The sequence below is a fragment of the Cucurbita moschata genome, unplaced genomic scaffold (assembly GCF_002738365.1).
Source record: "Cucurbita moschata cultivar Rifu unplaced genomic scaffold, Cmos_1.0 Cmo_Scf00164, whole genome shotgun sequence".
In the NCBI taxonomy this organism is placed as follows: Eukaryota; Viridiplantae; Streptophyta; class Magnoliopsida; order Cucurbitales; family Cucurbitaceae; genus Cucurbita; species Cucurbita moschata.
The window spans coordinates 41,869-64,028 of NW_019268680.1; the positions used below are offsets into that span (position 1 = coordinate 41,869).

General features: G+C 35.7%; 1 long non-coding RNA gene and 2 pseudogenes across 1 annotated transcript; 1 reads left to right on the plus strand and 2 right to left on the minus strand.

Moving 5' to 3' along the window:
• Positions 1 to 2,904: 2,904 nt before the first annotated feature.
• Positions 2,905 to 5,139, minus strand: LOC111440271 (annotated as a pseudogene).
• A 2,344-nt stretch (positions 5,140 to 7,483) lies between these two features.
• LOC111440272 lies at positions 7,484 to 10,996 on the plus strand (annotated as a pseudogene).
• A 9,198-nt stretch (positions 10,997 to 20,194) lies between these two features.
• LOC111440273 lies at positions 20,195 to 21,666 on the minus strand. Its single transcript, XR_002709924.1, has 2 exons — positions 21,567 to 21,666; positions 20,195 to 20,365 (listed from the first exon to the last, which is right to left on the minus strand). It is a non-coding gene; the product is annotated as an uncharacterized LOC111440273 (long non-coding RNA).
• Between the last annotated feature and the right edge of the window lie 494 nt (positions 21,667 to 22,160).

Consider the following 22,160-nt stretch of genomic DNA (forward strand, 5'->3'; position numbering starts at 1 on the left):
GTCTTGAAGCCTCACCCACTCCTGATGGTCTCTTCATTAGTCAGTTAAAATATGCTCGAGATATTCTTACTCGTGCTCAGTTGCTCGATAGCAAACCACTCCTCACTCCCATGGTTGTTTCTCAACACCTGACTATTGATGGTTCTCCTTTCTCTGATCCTACTCTCTATAGGTCTTTTGTTGGCGCCCTTCAGTACTTGACTATTACGTGTCCAGATATTGCCTATGCTGTCAATTCTGTCAGTCAATTCTTGCATGCCCCTACTGTAGATCACTTTCTTGCTGTCAAATGTATTCTTTGCTATGTCAAAGGAACACTCAACTTTGATCTTACCTTTCGTCCATCCACTGTTCCTAGTACGCTAGTCGCTTATTCGGATGTTGACTGGGATGGTTGTCCCGATACCCGTCGTTCTACATCCGGCTATTCTATTTATCTTGGTAACAATCTCGTTTCTTGGAGTGCCAAAAAGAAACCTACTGTCTCACGCTCCAGCTGTGAATCTGAGTATCGTGCTCTTGCCACAACGTGCCAAAAAGAAACCTACTGTCTCACGCTCCAGCTGTGAATCTGAGTATCGTGCTCTTGCCACAACTGCTACTGAACTTCTTTGGGTTACGTATCTTTTGCATGACCTCAAGGTCCCTATTTCACAGCAACCTCTACTCTTATGTGACAACAAAAGTGCTATTTTTTTGAGCTCTAATCCCGTTTCTCATAAACGAGCCAAACATGTTGAACTAGATTATCATTTCCTTCGAGAACTTGTTATCGCTGGCAAACTTCGCACACAATATGTACCCTCTCATCTCCAAGTTGCTGACATCTTCACAAAAAGTATTTCTCGACCTCTTTTTGAATTTTTCAGATCCAAGCTTCACTTCGTTCAAATCCGACGCTCAGCTTGCCGGGGAGGGGGGGGGGGGTTAAGGATAGTTGACCGTTCATTATAAGGCAAATATCTAGATATTTGCCTTAAATTACGGCTTACTATATTTGCCCTTTATTAAAGGCAAATATATTGTATTCATTTATTATTCTTTCCTTTTACTGTTATTTCCATATTATTTGTAATTTACCATATTTCTGTATTCTGTAAATGATTATAAATAAGAGAATTCTTACCACCATTTAAGTGTGGTGGATTCAGCAAACATTTACAACTTCTTATAAAAAGGATTGTGCTACGGAACCTTAAGTACTACCAAAACTTTGCATCATCGACTAGATGAATTCTTGCCAATGTAACCTTCACTTCTTATAAAAAGGCTTGTGCTACGGAAACTTAAGTACTATTCGAGGTCAAAGATAAAGTTCTCTAGAGCCTTGGCATCTTGAACCCCATAAAAATGTTTGTGCTACGTAACCTTAAGTACTATTTGAGGTCAAAGATAAAGTTCTCTAGAGCCTTGGCATCTTGAACCCCATAAAAAGGCTTGTGCTACGGAACCTTTATCTAGTTGTATTGGACTACAACTTAAACTGGGGTTTGATTCTCAAATCCGCCACTTCATCCCTACCCACTCCAAAGGCTACTCTCAAAATTTTAGATTTTTTTTAGACAATCTGAACGATTGCTTGTTGAGTATTGTCTAAGCCCTCCCTATGTTCTTCCATCCAAGCAACAGAGCCCGTCGAGCTATCCCCACGCTTGAGCCACTAGCAGTTGTGGCAGTCTTTTGGTGCCCTGACCCAAACCATTAATACATGGACATTAGTTTCTCAAGGCGACCTGTTAGCTCGTTGATCCTGTCAGCTTTAGCGAAAATAAAATTAATGCGAGATTTTAATAGCCCCAATTCATCAGGAACATCACATAGGTAGAGTAACTATAGAGTAACTAATTTTTTATCTCTACCAATTGATTAGCCTGGGACTTGCCCAGTTCTTTTGCAGCAAACATGTTTGTGTCCTACGATTCAAGGAGACAACTTGGCTTTGATACTACTTATCACAATCGAACTATTGTGGCACCGGGATAGCGATTATGCGACACTTATTCTAACCCAGTGAACAAGATAGTATATGCTAAAAGAAAATAAGCAACAACCACAACATTGATAGCATATAACCTGAATAGGAAGAATTGATTACTAGTCATATACCTCATAGTACATTTTGTGGCATTTTAGCCCTAACGGGTGTAGACATGATTTTGTTGATAGGTCATACACCCCGTACTAACACAACAATAATAGTAAATGCCTATCTAACTTAAAAGTAAGTAAAGGGGTTTGGAATGAGCATGCGGTTGTGGACAATACGTCATGAACAAGCATGATTGGGACATCTGACACGCGACTGTAGGCAACACACCATGGACAAGCATGACCGTGACAGCCTGCAGCTTGACTTAAGCTCACCTCGCCTTGACAAGGTATGTAAGTTGTAAGGTTAGTAGGCATGATCTCACACCTTATGTGAATTATATGCATATGTCAGTTACGGTCTTATGAACTAATTAGGATACAATTTGTTACAATACCTAATAACTTGTGTCTATTAAGGATACAATTTGTTACAATACCTAATAACTTGGTGTCTATTGCATGATGATAGATTATGGACCCTAAAACCTGAAGTGGTACTATATGAGATGGTAGAGTAGGTAGAGGCTTGACTGAGACCGACCCTGCTCAAATTCCTTATAAGGAAAGGCATGCTAAGAACAAGTGTTGAAATAAGTAGATACCATGATGCTACAATCTATGATCTAGGCCATTCAGATAAACTAGGGTAACATAAACAGAGGAGAAAACGTCAGAATATCTAGGTGGTCGAGAGTGTTAAGATTTATGCCCTAAAGCCTTGTAATTAATTGTTTCATTTTAATAACAACTTTGATTATTTTATTTAAAATTTAATATTATCCCACATGTGATTGACATACAAGAGGATCATGTTTAAGAATAACCTAAAGGGTCTATATTATATGGATAAAAGTTTGCCGATGCTAAACAACTAGAAGGTTCAACCACACCAGAGGTAGTTCCTTCAGCATTTTTACATGAAGCTTTAGCGATGTGATTCTCGTAAGTTAGGTTTATGTCTATCAAGCTTAATCCAGTGCAATGATTTGTTGGACTACATTCAAACTTGATTGCTATTTCAGTGGCCGAAGTTCCCTTGATGTCTTCGTATGTTACTTCGCTAACTTTAACTCCAGAATCCTATTAAAATAAAGAACAATCAAAATATACTATGAAAACGGATAAACAAGGATATCTATAAAAGCATTCACCATGTAAACTTGTATTACTGAGTTATTCTCCACAAAAAAAAAAAAATTAATTCCATGAAACCCTAAGTTATATTATAAAACTATATTATAAAACCAAATATAAATTAGGAATTCAATAATAAGATATAAATATATACAACAAATAAGATATAAATCGAGGATATTCTTAGATTTTCTTGATAGTTATATAAGTTAAGCAGTTATCTCCATTGATATTAGATATTTTGGATAAATTAAAAAATAAAATCATAAAAGCTTCATACCATTTTAAGACATCGAGAGTAATAGCATCCCTAATTTATTACCTGTAAAAGTAATTTAATGTACCAAAAAATAATACTAATAATTTGGCGCCCATCTTAAACACAACCAAATTTCAAACAATTAAAGATAAAATAAATCAATTATTTATAAAATTTAAAATTTAAGTTCTATTAAATTTAAGATAAAATATAATTAGAAAATAATTAACATCTATGAGATTAATGAGGAAGTATACCTGACCAGGACAGTCTTTGAGATGTGGACAATAATTTTGATCAATTATGATTGGGTTTTTCACGTTATCCATAGTAATGTGTTGAAAATGAACGTTTGTAGCGAATCCATTGCTTGGTCTTCCCCAAGACTTAATCCTTACTCCATTCTGGGTCCCCGTGAATGTAGATGATTTCACGGTAACGTTATGCACTCCATCCTCCTCAGCCCCTATCCCTAAGCTCCCAATGCTACAAACACATTCAACAAAATACCAAATGTTTCATGAGGTTTAATTTCCTCACTCTAACCTAATATATTATATATATATTTTTATCCAAAATAATTGTAAAATAATTTAAATATTTTTTCTCACGTTCAAAATAACTTTAGAATATATTTTAATTATTCAAAGTTAATTTAACGTTTAGATTATCTTTTAAAAATTAATGTGACAAATTTATTTAAACCCTTTAAAAAACATTTCTAAACATGTTCATCCTAATCTATCTCTAGTTACCTGATTCCATGTCCAGGCCCACATGTAATAGTTTCGATCCACATGTTGGATGTCCCTGGACCGATGGAGATGCAGTCGTCACCATTTCCAATGTTCGAGTTGAGGATGGTCACATCTGATGATTGTTGCAATGGATGCCATCAGTGTTTGGACTATCGCCTGCAGCCAAGACATTCACTCTTGTCAAATGCACGTTTTGGCATCAATTCATTCCAATGCCGAACAATTGGCTGTTAATTGAAGATAATCCATTGATGTTCACATTCTTTCCATCATTTATTTGAAGACTCTATCCATTCAAAACAATCAAAAGCCAGAATTAGTAAAAATTTAAAATAATATTTTAATTAATCCAGTCATTCTCTTTCCACTTTGAGTTAAAAGAAAAATTTTCAAATTTTTTTACATGGAGCCAACTCAAATTCTCCATACCCTGACTCCAATGGGGCAACTCTTCCCTGAGTGTTTACAATTCCATAAGGGAGTTCCTTGCCCATCAATAATACCGCCAGTAATGGAAAGCCCATTTATGTGATTAAACAAAATCCAAGAACTAGAATTAGCTAAAACGTGAATGTCCGAGGAAGCCACAAGAGTTCCATCAATGAGAACAGTAATAGCATTGTTCTTACAAGGCCCATTAAATCTCACACTTCGAACGAAGAATATACCCTCGGGAACATAAATAGTGGCTGGTTCAGATGAGTCACAGGCCTTAGCCCATGCCGTTTGAAGGACAGGCGAGGCATCGGTCTTTTCATCAGGCTTAGCTCCGAGAGTAATAATATTGAATGTTAATTCAGCAGCTGAGGCATGGTTAAAATACCAAAGTAGCAGGGAAAGAAAAATATGTAAGATTACAAGAAGAGACAAAGAAAACTTAATGATACAATTGTTCATGATAAGCATGAGAGAGAGAAAAAGGAAGCAAGTGATAGGATAATAAAAGAGGTGTGGAGTGATATTTATAGGTTAATGCTTACCCTTCTAACTCTAATTTTAACTTATCTATCTCAAGTACTATTTTATTCTTGTTCTATTTAACCATTATTGTTTTTATATGGTTTACCATTTTTAATTAGGTATGTCATGTAGGTAAATTTAATGGAATCGAATGATCATTTAACCCTGTCTCGTGCTAACATTTTTAAATTTAAGTCTATCTTATAAGATAATACACTAGTTATCATTTTAACGATCTCATTTTTAAAATTATTAAATTAAAAAAGGTTTCTTTGTCAATATGATTTTCTTTTTGTTTTAAATTAAAAAGGGATGGGAAGATTTTAACAAAAAAAAAAAAAAAAAAACCCTAATTTTTCCATCCGATTTCATTGGCCTCTCAACGTCCTACTATAAGAATAACAATTTTCTATTACTTTTAGGTGTTTATATTTTTAGATATCGATTCTATATTGATTCTCTATTATAATAAAAATAATAAAACGTTCGGTAAGATAGGATCGACAAAACACTATTATATATTTTTCAATCATTTTTATCATGTTGATGTTAGTGATGTAATAGAAAGTTGGTGATTTGTTATTTGCAAAGATGTCACAAATAATGAGAGGCAGAATTGTTTGTCATATTTGTAACTATCCAATAAATTTACAAATACATCACACCGAGAAATAATTTACAAATGTTATACTTTTCGAAGTCTTAAAGTCTATCAATGATAGAGTATATCAATAATATGCCGTTTTTATACCTATCAACAATTTTTTTTTAATCATGTATAGACTTTTTTTTTTTTCGTCACTTAGGGATCTGCATCACCATTAATGACATCTCTTTTCTCCTTTGATTAAATTAAATCCAATTATCACCGTGATAAGTTCTTTCCTTTTATTTTTGTAAACTTGACTTGATCCGTTTAAAATTAATGAACTAAAATCTAATTGGTGTAGAGACAACAAATCTAGGAGGGATGGAGGGAGAGAGAGATCCATGAAAAGGTAAAATAAGTGAGGGATGAGAGAGAGATATCTTATGAATAAAAAGATTGGGCGCCTTAAGTAAGTATTACCACTTACATATAACCCGGACAGAAAGAATTGAAAACTTGTCACATCTCCCTATAGTACATTTTAAGGCATTTTGATCCTCGTAGGTATAAACATAATTTTGGTGAACGGTCATACACCTTCGAATTGACATAATAGAAATGATAAAGACCTAACTTCGTGAAAATAAGTAAAAGGGGTTTGAAACGAGCATGAGACCACAGACAACACGCCTTGGACAAACATGACAGTGACATCCAGAATGCGACTACAGGTAACAGACATTTGACAAGCATGCTTGTGATATTCTCCTCCACTCAATTGGTTGACGTTTTTATCAACTAACTCTTCACGAACTAAGCAATGTAGAATGAGACTGACTTTAGCTCTCTCGAAGTGTTTCCAATCAATCTCAGCATTGTGATATCTCTTCCATCTACCAAGAACTTTTATAAGTCTTTTCTTGATCTATTGATGTGTCGTATCTTTCAACCAAACTCTCTTCTACTTCCTTCGTAATGAGATTCTTCATCATGGCAGGAGGTCGTGTTGCTGCATTATTATTAGTGTTTTCTTTAATAGGATACGTTTTAAGTTTATGACGTGGATAACATAACTAGTCCTCATCCATGGGAGCAATCGGTTCCTATATGATGCCTTCCAAACCTTCTACGTGACTTTAACTGGTCTATAGTATTTTCGCATCAACTACTGATTCTTATTGTTTTGGAATCGAAGTTGATCGGATCTCAGCTTGATTAGAACTTTGTCTTCTCTTTCAAACTTTTTGCAGCTTGTGTTTCCGACCGGGTATTCTATTCATTCGTTTGGATGTTTCTTTTTTCTGATTTGACACTAGTTCCTTTGGAGATTTGTCTCCACCTTTTGGTGGAGGTATTCGCTTGGACCTCTCCCCAGCATTCGAGTTATCACTAACAAATTCGACATTCAACAAGTCATTTAACTATTTATGAAATTCAGCTAGCTCCGGTTGAGGCATACGACACATATGTAATAGACGATCTCGTCCCTAATACTAAATCAATTTTAGATCTATCACTCTAGGTGGGGAAGTCTTATGTTGTGATGTTTTCCTTTAGTGACTGCGACGTTTCTATGGTGGGGAAGTCTTATGTTGTGATGTTTTCCTTTAGTGACTGCGAGGTTTCTATTTGAATTTGCTCACTCGAGCCCTCCTCTTCAATAATGGGAATGATGATGAACGTGAGTTCATCATGGGTAAGATTGAGTCTCAATTATAGCGTCGATATCATCTTCATGAACTTTAACAAGTGTTTTATAAGTGTTGGAAATGACCCACGATCCCAATCTGTCAAAACAAATAAAGAGAGCAAAAAGAACAATTTGAGGAGAGAGATGTTTTGAAACAAATAAAGAGAGCATTAGCCTTCAATTCTCTTTGTTGTTATTATGAAAAAACATACCTCTCATGAGTATATATAGTAGAGAAAGTACTAACTAGCTTCGTAAACTTTCTCCTCAAATTAAGAACTACTGAACGACGATCTTCATCATTAAAGCATAAAACTTGTCTATCTACTACAAATTCTCCTATAGTTACTCCATAGGTTAGTAACTTATTCTATTATGTCTACTAACAATACTGTTAAAAGTAAGTGACTTACTTAAAAGCTCGTAATAAGTCTCTAAACATTCCATCTTTTATTTTCTTCAAACTTTTGATTTTATATTAATTCATCAATAAACAAGAAAATTTGTTAAAGATCATATGAATGGAAAGTTACACAATAAATAAGTCATATACTTATTCAATATTTTTAAAATTGAATTTGTTAAACATGAACATAAAAATTAATTTAAGACAACAATAATAATATTTAACTGATAATTTTTTTAATGTTGGTAATGGTGATCTACTTTTTGTAGGGGATGGAGGTCTCCTCCACTGTTTACCGCAACTATTGCATCTGCAAAGTATTTCTTTCAGCATACTTTAAGAAAGAACACCATTGCACAAGCTCGTAAAAATATTTCTCGTCATTACGACCTAGTAGTATATAGATGCATCAGTTTCATAGTCTTTTTCTTTTCGTCTTTAGATTGATGATATCTCTCCAATATTATTCGTATTCAATCAAAAGATAACTAGAATAATGTTGAAAAATAACAAACAAAAGAAATGTAAAATAACTCAAATAAGTATGAGATTGTAGTGTTTGAGTAAAGTAGTGTTACATAAACAAATTGAGACCAGAAGTGATCCAAAGATATAAAATTATGGCTAAAAAAAGTTTACAAGAATTTATAGCTCCTACCCATATTACTAATAAAGTGAACATTTCTTTTCGTTTGGAAATTTAATCATAGGAACTTCAAAACTAAACGTGTTGAATTATAGATTTCGAATCTTGAGGTGAAGAATTATAGAACAAATCATCATATCAACCTTTCAGTATAATTACTAATATACCCTCAATATCCAATAACATTTCTAATTATTCTATCTTAATTCCATTTGTATCAAATTATTCTCTCCTATTGAATAATTGATTTTGTTGTATAGAGCAATGAACTTTTCTCTCTCTTCTTGGATGATACAATGATGTATTCATGTGCCATCATTAAGGTTCCTGTAACCAACTTTTATTTATTAAAAATTTGATAATCTATATGATGATTTGCATTATTTTCTTAACAAAGAGTTGGAAGATGAAGATTTGAGGATTGCACAATTGAGGAAAATCTCTGTTCTTATTGAGAAGGTGATTATTATATTATGACACACCTTGATTATAATATTTGGTAACATTCACTGTCATAAAGTGAGCTTAAGTCATATTAAACTTCTAGACCTCCATAACTCTTGGTTAATCATTAGAGGCACTTTAGTCATTTCTCTTAAGCCTTAGCTTATACCCCTAACTTGATTTAGATTCTAGACTTGATCCAAACATCTTGAAATATTACATAACCCTTCACGTCCTTGTATATAGTCCTTACTTAAAATATTGGATCATTAGGAGGGTATTTGGACCTTAAAATATTTTAAAGGAACATTAGAGACATTTTGGTCATTTTACCACCTTAAACTTAGTTCGACCCCCAACCGTAATCAATAGTTCTAAAACTTTATATAATTCTTTCACATTGTAAAATAAGGCTTCATATAAAGTTTCATGATATTAGGAGATCCGTTGGGTAATAAATAAAAGGTAAGTTGTTTTAGGGGTATTATAGTCATTTTACACCATTACTTGGTTTCATTACTAATCATTTTGATCCAACCTTCTTGTAGGATCATATTGAGTTTCTTCTTTGCGACAGAATTGTCAAGTACTACTAAATATGATAGGATCCTATCCTGGTGAGTTTTCGAATGAAATAAAGCTATTAATAATAATATGTATATATTATTTGATTAAATTATAGATTTAGTATCTAAACGTGCTATATATATTATTTGTTCAATGTCATCGAAACTTTCATACTAAACTTTTAGTTATAATTTCTTAAGTTATAATTTATTAGACATAAAAATTAAAAACTTAAACTAAATTTGTAATTTAACGTTGGCAGCGAGATGATAGAAGCAGTTGGCCACGAATTCATGGAAGATTTCTTTGGTTCTTATGAATCAGTGTTAGAGGAAAATGGTCTTGTTGTTCTACATCTTCAATTAATTTAAAAAAAAAAAAAACTTTTTAGTGATAATTAATTTTTTTAATTATTCTTTATTTATTTATTTATTATTATTATTATTATTATTTTGCATTAATTCATATAAGTGCCAGACGAGTCTTATGAGGAGTATCCGCTAAGTTTTTGTTTTATAAAAGAATATATATTTCTAGGAGGGTGCGTACCATCGTTAAGTAGAATAACAACAGCCATGGCTGCTGCATCAAAGCTTTGGTAAATAATTCATTTATGTTCTTCATTTTCAAGAATAATTATTAACAAATAATGAAAAAAAAAATTTGGGTACAGAGTGGAGCACTTGGAAAATATTTGGAGAACTTGGAAAATATTGAAATTCATTATTATTGGTGTTTGGATAAAAAATTTCTTGAACAATCAAAGGTAAAAAACCAAACCATTATTATAATAAATGGTTTCGAATTCCAATCTTATTTATATTTTGTTTCAGCAACATACTTGAACTCGGGTTTGATCAAGGTTTCATACTAATTTAGGAATACTATTTGTATTACTGCGCTACTGGGTTTAAATCACAAACCCTTGAAGATTATCAGGTAATCATATTTTTACGTAAGATATCAAATTAATGTTAAGAATTGTAATCGCCCTACTTTTCTAGAGATCTAAAGTCGCTATAGTATGTACGACATAACTTTTCATGCATAAATATTTACCAACATTTTCATAAAACAATTTCATAAACTTAGAAATATTAGATAAAAGAAAGTGGATATTAAAAGTGACAATGCCCTATTGTAACCAAATGTCTAAGAATTTAAATACAACTGTCATATGCATGTGTCATAATGCATATGTCATAATCTTTACTTGCGATATCGTCGTCAGCTGTACATGGATCGGTAATTATATATATATATATATATCAGACTAAATATGTAATTGAAGTCATAATCTTTGATGTTATATTTAAATTAAAATTATATAATGGCAGATTGTGTTTTCAAGGGCGGGTAACGTGGAAACTTTCAACCATCCATATGAAGAAATAGCTTCAGCATTCAACAACTCCTTTGAAGAATTGCCTTCACCATATTGAATTTCTTTGACTTTGAGATCCAAATGTTCCCACATATGTACAACTTATAATATAATAATAATAATAATAAACTATTGAATAATAATATGGTTGAAAATAATTTAGTACCAAAATATTCCCAAGTTACTTAATTCTCTCCTAACAATAATTTTAAAACATGAAAGGTAAAAGGTAATATTGTAATTTTAAAAAGAATAAAACAACATAACAAATTTCTAAATAAAATAAATAAACATTAAATATAAAAACACTCTATTCTAACTTAAGTCTAGAATAAATATACATGTTTTATGCATGTGCTATTGTCTCGACTTGTGATGTCATTGTTAGTAGTCATGGACTTAAAATGTTCATAAAATTCATTTCAATGAAAAGTAAACATCAATGAAGTAGCACAAAAGAAATAAAAATAAGTTCAAAGTAACAAAAACGCTATGATCTAACCTAAGTGTTACAATTTAAACATAAATGCAACTACCCTAGCTTCGATTCCATGGCCTTCATAACGACCCTAAACTTTCTTTTTAATCTAAGGTCACTATTGTATACATATCATGAACATTGAATGCGAATATACTTCATTTAAGCTTTCATTAAAACATAATTTTCATCTTAAAACATTGTCATGGACTTTGGTGTTTAAAAATATCTTTAAAACAACACAATGAAAGACTAAATAAGAATAAATAAACATTTAAATTAAAAACATCCTATCCTAGCCTAAGTCTAAGAAAATAAATGCATGCGTCAAAGTCTCGTGTTGCGATGCCATCATCAATCGTACAGGACGTGGTTGGAGTGTTTTAACAAATACTCAGTAAACAACTCCCCTATCAAGGTTAAATGCAAGCACATACAGATCATGAGTGAGATCTATCATATCAATCCATTTTCCTAGAGCGACTATTCTAAGCGGACAATTGGATGTCTACTTAATTTCTACACGCGCTCCATGCATGTGAGTATGGGCCCACTAGTCGATCCGCACACCTCATGGGCCTCTTTCTAGTCGGGCAAGCGTTCTCTGGTAGCTGTTGATGTCGAGCACCCGTTAAGAATAGCGACTGTAATAACACCATTTTGGTAAATATAATGATCGTTTTCCTGCCTCGTAGCATACACGTCCATACCATCGTACAAGGAGAAGAGGTATCTCCCAATGTATGAACACACAATAATGCATGTGGTCCTCACATTTTTCCTTTTCATTATCATGCATGACAACCCCTCTAGCCTTCCCTTTATATCATAACATTTTCATCAAAATTTTCATTCGTATATCGGAGTTTTACATTATGCCAATTTGTCATTTGCATGTTGGTCATATCATATATAGTTCATGTCGCACATTTGTCATATCATAAACTTGTCATGCCTTTAAACGTATCAATTCATGTCATGCACATATCATATCACATATCATAACAGTCACATAACATAATCCAAGCATGCCTTCAATCATATCATATCGTGAACATATCAATTCATCACATACAACATAATATTCACTTATCAACTCATACACACATCAGTTCATAACAGTATGCATATACGAGCATATGATACATGGGAAGCCATGTGCATGTGTCATCATTAATCATATAATTATAATTAAACCGATGGTAGGGCCACTTACTTGGTTGGCCTTAGCTGAGCATTTTCCCTAAATTTGAGTATGTTCGCTTCTCGTCCCTCGAAAATACTCTAAGTGTCACAGGTTGTCATTTTCTATTAGAATATCCATCCTGACCTTAAGTGCCTTGAACAAGATCAAATTCAGCTTCGGGATTGTCAGAACCGTGGAAACTGGGCTATTTTTCTTTACCGAGCTGAGGGACTACATTTTGAGCTGCGGAGCTGAGGCGAGCTGTTTGAGTTGTGTAAGCCTAGGAGAATTTTTGTTGTAAGTGTGACATGTGGCGCAACAGGGCACTGACGCGTGTGCAAGTCAAGTTGGGTAGAGGCATGAGTTTCTGCAACCGTGCAGGTCGCGGTTCGTAGGTTGGGCTTGCGATTTATGGGTCATGAAACTTTGGGCAGTGTAGGTGGGCTGAGGGAAAATTGGTTATTGGGCCGAGATATTGCAAGTGGGTCTCAATTTACTAATTTGGGCCTGAAGTGTAGGTCTGGGCCGAGTGCAAACATGGTTGGGTAATGAGTTATTAGTTACGTTACCCGATCCAGATTCGACCTGAAGTCCGCGAACTTCGTCTTCCTTACCCGACTTCTTCGGAAAACACAAAAAGTTCTCTCTCCTGTAAAAACTATGCATTGGATCGGTATGGCAACCCTAGAGGGGGGTGAATAGGGTTTTAACAATAAAAGTGTTTAAACGTGATTAATTTTTCTAATGATGAAAACTTTTTACAAATAAGTAGAAGATGATGATTACTAGAACAAAATAATTCAAGTCAAAACAATAATCAGGTAAAACATGCAATAAATCACAATAATAATTTCGAAATTAAATAGGAAAGAGTTAGAAAATGTGACCCCGTAGTTTTATAGTGGTTCGGTCAAACTCGACCTACTCCACTCCGTAAGCGCCTCTTGGGAATTTGAATAAAGAACTTTCTTGACTCTTTCCACGGATCAGAGCCAAACTGCTATACTGCTCTTTTTACGAGTTCAAGAGCAAACTCAATCCTTTCCACGGCGCAGGATCAAACCGGTACAAGTTTTGAATTTGATAACAACACACCACAACTTTCTCAAAGAGTAGATTTACAATTTGAAGCACTCAAACTATTTTCTCACCCTACACTAAAAAAATCTCTCTCAAGGATAAGATGGATAAAAATAAAATTGGGAGCTTGGAGAGAGCAAGAAACAATAGACTTTGAACAAATGAGGATTGGAGAATTTATGGAAGTTGTGTGTTTTAAAATGTGAGGGGAGATGAGTTTATATAGAGAAGAAAAATGGCAAGATGTAGGAATTAATATTGACCATTGGATTGTGTTAGAAGAATGGAAGGTGGAGATTAAAAGTAAATAAATACGAAAATTTTCCAAATTCATTTATTTAAATTTTTTAATATAATAATAATAAAAAGTTATGTGAGGAACGGTCAAATGAAAAATGAAAAATTTATTATAAATATAATAATATAATAATAATAAAAACTATGTGAGAAATTACCAAAATTTTAAAATATAATAATATAATAATATAATATAGTAATAATAAAATATCGATGTAAGTAAAGATTAGATTCAAATTTATATTTTGTAAAAATAATTTTATTTAGAAATATAATAATAAGAAAAACTCCTTCATTTGTTACTCTTCTAAAATTATAAAGGTCATACTTTAATATATTTTGATTTGTCCTTCATTTTGATTTTGCTGCCACATCATCACGTCGAGTATGTTGTCTCGACGGTAATTTCTTCATTTTAGCTCTGATTTGAGTAGTTGAAAAGTCATTGAAATCGTTATTCTCGACTTATACTGTGGACCACAGTTCAAAATAGTAAAAATAGTTAATAATTAAAAGTAAGTTTGTTATCATCCAAACATCAATCAATTAATTGATTCAAAATAATGAAAGTGAGATCAAGGGCCAAAAAGCGAACACTATGCTCCAACGTCTGTTTCCATTGTTTTTCCTTTTATGCTTCTCTTTTAATCCCTCCTCTTCACTCCCATGAGGTTTCACGACTTGTAGATACCTATAATACACAAAACCCAAAACTCAAATATCATTTTTGAGGAAGCACAATGTTGCTAAAGATGAAAAGCTTACCTTTCGTGTAAGTGCAGTTGTCGGTGGTTCTTTTCCTGGTGTGGGTTGGTCGTTTCGACGTCGGATTTCCTCAATTTTGTCTTGCAGGAGAACTTTCAAACTCTCTCTATCTTGGTTTCCTTTTAGTTTTTGTTGTAGGTTGCATTCTAGGAAGGTTGAGGGTCGATTTGTTTTTGTATTTGGCAAGCCGTGGAGTCGGGGGAGGGTGTGGTCGAGGTGAGAAAGATAATTCCTGTGCTCGTTGGAATTCTCGTGAGTCTCCCGCGATCACGCTGAATTTTTTTTAATTGGTGTTGTCATTACATTATATACACCTAAAATGAACTTTCGTCCTTAAAAGTCTCAAACTCTTGGATTAACTCAAGGTATTTTTCTCTTATTTTATCCTCTCGCTCCCATGTGGCTTCCTATGTTTGGTGGTTCTGTCAAAATACTTTTACGAAGGCGATATTCCTATGTGTAAGACCTTCCCTTCGTGGCTAGATTTTAATTGATTTTTTTTCATCACTTTAGTCTTCGTCAATTCGAAGAGGTTTATAGACAATCACGTGCGTAGGATTCGTCATGTATTTCCTTAGCTTGGATACATGGAATACATCGTGTACGCTTGAGAGGGAGGGTGGTAAGACCAACTTATATGCTACCATACCTATTCGCTCTAGGATTTCGAAAGGTTCGATAAAACGAGGACTTAGCTTACCGTTACGTCCAAACCTTAGAACACGTTTCATAGGAGCCACTCTCAAGAATACCATGTACCCTACCTCAAATACTACACGTTCCTATGCCTTACATATGTATAGCTCTTTTGTCTGCTTTGCATGGTGCAGATCCTTGTTCTAATTTTTTGAATGGGCCTCATTCGTAATACGAACTAACTCGGGTTCCACTAGTGCCCGTTCGCCTACTTCACTCTAGTACAGCGGAAATCTACATTGTTTTTCATATAACGCTTCGAGTGGTGTCATCCTGATAATTGCTTGAAAACTACAATTGTATGAGAATTCCATCATATGCAGCTTGGTAGTCCATAACACATGCTCATAGCGTATCTTCTAACATTTGATTCAACCGCTCCATTTGACCATCTATTTGAGGGTGAAAGGCAGTGTTGAAGTCGATGTGAGTACCCAACACTTTCTTGTGTCCACGTCAAAATGCCGATGTAAAGCGGGGGTCTCGATCCGACTCTATCGATACTGGAATTCCATACCACCTCACGATTTCTTTCACATATAGTTGAGCCCATTTTTCTACTGTGTATGTCGCCTTGCTCGGTAGGAAGAGTGTCGACTTTGTCAATCTATCGACACTTACCCAAATTACTGTATAGGCCCTTTAGTGTCCTGAGTAAGCCCACTATGAAGTCCATAGCGATATTTTTCCACATCGACTCTTGTATACTTAGAGGTTACAATAGTCCTGTCGTTTTTTTACTATGAGCTTTTACTTGTTGGCACACTAGGCATTTACTCACAAATTTTGCTATATCTTTTTACTCATACTCTGCTACACGAAGTGCTGTTTTAGGTCTTCGTACATCTTGTTACCGCCTCGATGCAGAGAGAATGGTGAGTTGTTTGCTTCAGTCAATATTTTAAATATTTCTTAATTCTTCCACAGCTGGTACACATAGCCGTCTTTCACCTAGAAACCCACCATCTGATGACTTGGAAAAGCTATCCACTGGTCTCATTGTTAGCTGACTCAGTATCTTATTTAGATTGGGGTCCTCTTATTCGGATTCAATAATCCTTTTTCTGAGTGTGGGCTGCACTATGAGTTGAGCCATCTGTGCTATGACTCCCTAAGTTACTCCAACTATGTCAGCTAGCTTGAAATCTGCTTGTACTCGTGACTCTCTAGTGAAGAGGGTCGCGCGAGTGTGGGTTTTACGACTTAAGGTATCTACGACCACGTTTTCTTATCCAGGTCGTACCGAAAATCTATATCATAGTTCTTCATTAATTTCAACTACCTTCACGGCCTCATGTTCAAACTTTTTTGAGAGAATAAGTACTTTAGGCTTTTATGGTTGGTGTAGATTTCAGTTTTTTCTCCATATGGCCGTGTCGCCAAATCTTTAAAGCGAACACCACTGCGTTCAATTCTAGGTCATGCGTAGGATAGTTTCTTTTTCATATTCTTTGAATTTGACTTGACACATAGGCAAAAACCTTGCTGCGTTGCATCAATATGCACCCTAATCCCTTCTTGGATACATCGCTGTAGATTACATATCCCTACGAGCTTCCCGGCACTGTGAGCATTAGAGCTGACACTAGTTTTTGTTTTAGGTCTTGGAAGCTGGCCTCACATGCGTCATTCCATACAAAAGGTACGCCCTTCCTCGTCAACTGTGTAAGAGGTGAGGCTATTCTAGCAAAGTCTTATACAAACCTTCAATAGTAGTCTGCTAGCCCTAGGAAACATCATATCTCTATAATTGTATTTAGATGTTCCCATTTAATGATGTTTTCTATCTTAGTGGGGTCCACTAAAATCTCGTCGTTGGACACCACCTGTCCTTAGAATTAGACTTGTTGTAGCAAAAATTCACATTTGGAGAACTTGGCATACAACTTGTTTCCCCTCAAGATAGTTGAGAGTTTTTGTTGGTGTTCCTGGTGTTCTTGATCTATCCTCGAGTATACCATGATGTCATCTATAAACATGATGACAAACGTGTCCAGAAACTCATTGAATACCCACTTCATTAACTCCATGAACACAGCTTGGCCGTTGGTGAGGCCAAATGACATCTCTATGAACTTGTAGTGGCTATATCTTTTTCGAAAGGTTGTCTTCAATACATTCCCTTCCTTGATCTTAATCTAGTGATAGCCTAATCGAAGGTCTATCTTGGAAAATACCGTCGCCTCTCAGAGCTGGTCAAATAAATCCTTGATACGAGGTTATGGGTACTTGTTCTTTATTGTTCTCTTGTTTAACTTCAATACATAGGCGCATTGAGCCATATTTCTTTTTCACAAACAACACTAATGCACCCCAAGGAGATACGCTAGGTCAGATGAAATCCATATCTAGTAGATCTTATAGTTGTACTTTAAGTTCCTTAATTTTGTTGGGCCTTGCGGTACGATGTTTTAGAGATGGGAAAAGTTCCTAGTTCGAGTTCAATCCCGAAGTCTACGGCTCATAAAGGAGGAACTCCTAGTAAATCCTCTAGAAAGACATCTAGAAACTCGTTTACTATTGGTACCGTATCTATCGTCTTTTCTTTTCATTTTACGTCTACTGCTCAAGCTAGAGCTCACCCTTCTTATTGTCCTAGGCATTTAGATTTAATCATTGACACTATTTTTGGGGTGACTCCCGTACAAGTTCCTTTAAACATAAAGTTGGGTCTAGTTGGTGACAAAAATACCACTTCCTTCTTGTGGTAATCTATAATGGTATAGTTTTGGCTAACCAGTCTATTCCTAATATGATGTCGAAATCCGTCACACATGTTGAACACAACTTTTTGTGGTAAACACTCGTACTCTTTATTAAGACCAATCGAGAAGATAATACAAGATACTCTGTAGAATACTACTGCTTTTTTTTTTTTTTATTGTTGTTCGATTTCTTGGATGAATAACCTAGGTAGGGTGGAGGAGTATTTATACTAGAGCCTATGCAATCTAAACGTAACAAATCTAAATTTAGACCTAACAAATCTGAATTTTTTTCCTAAACTATCTAGATCTCTTTCTCTTAAAATCTATAGGTATCTTTCCTAAAATCTCTACTAAAATAAATATACAATGGGCTCGTACAATTATTGGGTTTGACTCTATTGGGCTACTAATGATATTTCAACACTCCCCCTCAACACTAGTCCTCATTCGCTGCACCATGTTGAGCTGACAGCGAAAACTCTCATGTTTGCAAGTATTCAGCCCTTTTATGAACAAATCTGCCACTTGGTCATCTGTCTTGATCTGCTGCATCTCGATTTCTTCCTTCAAGACTTTCTCTCTAATGAAATGGTAGTGTACCTCCACATGCTTTGTTCTAGCATAAAACACCAAATTTTCTGCTAGGCGAATCGTAGATTGATTGTTGCAATGAAGTGGTATTGGATACTCAATTTTCTGGTGCCAATCTTCCATCAAAAGTTTTAACCATGTATTTTCCTGAGCTGCTCCAGCTACTGCTCTGTACTCTGCTTCTTTAGTTGACAATGATATTGTTGGTTGTCTTTTGTTACACTAAAAAATTGTTCTCGAACCGAGCTTGAACACATACCCAATGATTGATTTTCGGGTATCGTGGTCTCCTGCATAGTCGACATCACTATATCCAGCTAGCTTCCAGTCTTCGCTTCTTTTGTATAAACGATTGTAATTGATTGTACCTTTGACATATCTCAAGGTCTGTCGAGTCGCATCCAAATGAGGCTTCTTCAGATTTTGCATATATTGATCAATGACTCCAACTTCATTTTCGAATTTCTTCGGTTGGTCCATGTAGAACTCTCTGTTGAACTCTCCCTGCAAGAAAGCATTATTCATATCCATCTGCCATAATTTCCAATCTTTATTTACCGTAAGTACTGGAGGAACTTGTATGATAATGATCTTTGACACTGGACTAAACATTTCATCATAGTTTAGTCCATATTCTTGAGAGAACACTGAATCTATAGTCTGAGCTTTGTATCTCACGATTGATCCATCTGGGGGTACACATTATTTCGTAAGCCCACTTGCAAGAGATGAGTTTTGTATCTCTTGGTCTTGGCACTAATTCCCAAGTCTGATTTTGTTCCAAGGCTATAGTTTCTTCCTCCATCGCTTTTTGCCAAGCTGAGTGTTGTGATGCTTCTTCATGTCTCCGGCTCATTAACTTCATCTTCTATTGGGTTGGCGCACTCTGGATTTGCCTTTAGGATTATTTCTGAATGTCTGAGTTGTTGAGGTGTCATTTCATTTTCACTAGGCTCGCTGGTTGAGTCACTTCTTACTCACCAACACTAGTGTCACTTGAATCTTCAGGCACATCAGCACTTAAGACAATGTGTACAATTTTCTCCCTCATCTTTTGTGGAAGAATTTCTTCAGTTTGCTCCCCTGTGTTCTATACAAGAATTTCTTCAGTTTGCTCCCCCTTATTCTGTAAAAGAATTTCTTCAATTTGCTCAAGGCCTGGTAATACTTTAAAATCCTCGTCTTAGATCCAATAGCATATAACTCAAGTCTTCCTATTTCTCAGTTATCAGAGAACTTACCAGGTCGCGGCGGAGCGTGTCGAAACTTAAGCCACAGAGATACAAGACTCTACAACCTAATGTCTACAGGACCTTAAAACCAGGCTCTGATACCAAACTGTCACAGCCCAAAATTTGAATCTCGAAATTAAGAGCCGGACCAACAGACTATGCAATGAAATCGTGTAAGAACCAATAGAGAAACGAGATTTCACAAAAAGAAACTTTAACAATTATGAAGGAGGTTTAAAATCCAAAACAAGGTGTTCAAATATGAATAGTAAGTAAGCGGTTTACAAAACAATGCATGACAAATCTAAACAAAATTATGCACAGACTCCTAGACGCCCCGGGACACTCCTCTGTGGCATTAAGATTCAGCATGCATTCCCGCCTCGATCCCTGGCCTCACTCGCCTGAAAAAAAAAGAGTAGAAAGGAATGAGTATAAAAGAATACTCAGTAAGTAGCCTACTTGTAGGCTCTTTTCGCATCCTTATCTTGGTAGGTAACCACGGTCTTTCTCGGGTTTCTATGCAGGGTGATCTAAGCTACAACTCTTTTATGCATCATAAGAGGCTTGCCCATCTTATGCAGTGAAATGATCAGCGTCCTGAGGTGAGGCGCGACCTCATAAGCAAATCTGAGGGGATCGTATGGCTGGATCCGAATACGTGACTCTCTCTCTGAACATCATCCGTGGAGGTTAACTGACGACCCTCACACGGGACCATACATCCACAAAGCGGGGTGCGACCCCCTATGTGCCGGTCAGCTACTGAGTTACCCTAAGTGGCTCCACGTCCCCCGCTCAGGGACGAGTTTCTACGGCTCAGGAGTCATGTTCAGAAAACCCCTTAGCTATCACCACTAGGTCTGGGCACCTGTCACGCTTCCCTATCCGGATCTGCAAAGCTCAACGATCACCGTACCGGAGCTCTGTCTCGACGGTATGGTATCGGAGGAGAGAGGGAAGTGGAGGTTCTGATGACACTATCTTCACTGCTCAACCCTAACGGGCTACCTACAGTTACCGTGGTGACCTATTATTCTTTCTAGGGTGGAACTTGGTGCCTTAGACTTAGATTCGTATTTCTCTAGGACTCTCGTGCCTGGTGTCACAAACCTATCGGGTTTGGAATTCTGGGTTCTGGTTCCGCCGGTAATCATTTCGCGGGTCTAATTGCACGGTGTACTAGGGGTCCCCCAATCTAAGGTCTCGTCTAGCTTATTTAGCCAAAAGCATCCTAATCAAGCTCATAATTTCTTCCTATTCATCCAGAAAGACAAGCCAAGCAATCATCATACAAGAGAGTTTACACGCAGCAGTTCATGCAAAATTATCAAACATGCTCAACGGGAAGATAACGTCCGACTTTTACCCGGAGCGCAGATTTCACAAGTTTCCCAACCCCCTCATGCATACATACATTATCAGAGTCTCAATCAAACAGATTTAATACACATTTTGAATCTAGCTTTCCATAATCATCTTATATTCGCAGTTTCTATAATAGGACGCTAAGTCGGGCTAGCTAATTTCATAGGTGGTAGCATGCATGCTCGTTCCTAGCGGTTCCTACAAGTATTGCTTGTGGAAGTCCAAATGGCTACTTACATGGTCGACGCGTGCCTTCCCGAGTTCAAGTTTTCTTGACGGAATGGATTCCAACAATTCTGGAATTTTCTTCACAAGTCCTAATTCACATAATAATAGGGTCAGCATCAAATCGGGTCGGAAAACAAGCAAACAGAGACCGAACGGGAAGAAAAACGGTGCCTCACGCGCCCNTCTCATTAGTTAAAGGACATGCATCTCGTCAGTTATATTGGAATTGATCGTAATGTTTAGTTAAGTTAAGTTATTAGTAGGTCCTAAGCATGTTATATTAATTGCTATAGGTAAGAGTTAGATGTTGGATTGTTGTTTCGAGGTGTCTACCAAATTGTTAACGACTTTGACCAAGACCAACCAAGTAAGTGACCTTATTGTTTGAGTTAGGCTACTGTTTGATCTATGATGGTGCATGTCATGTGGCTTATACATGTACCATACATATGTGTTATGTTTATGTTATGAGATGTTTATGTATCTTTGTTTTGATATGAGACGTACGTCACATATGCATGTAACCCATTACACTACTTTTATGAATTAACTGAAACGTCATGAATGAAATGTATATCTTACATGTAAAGTTTGTGATGGATT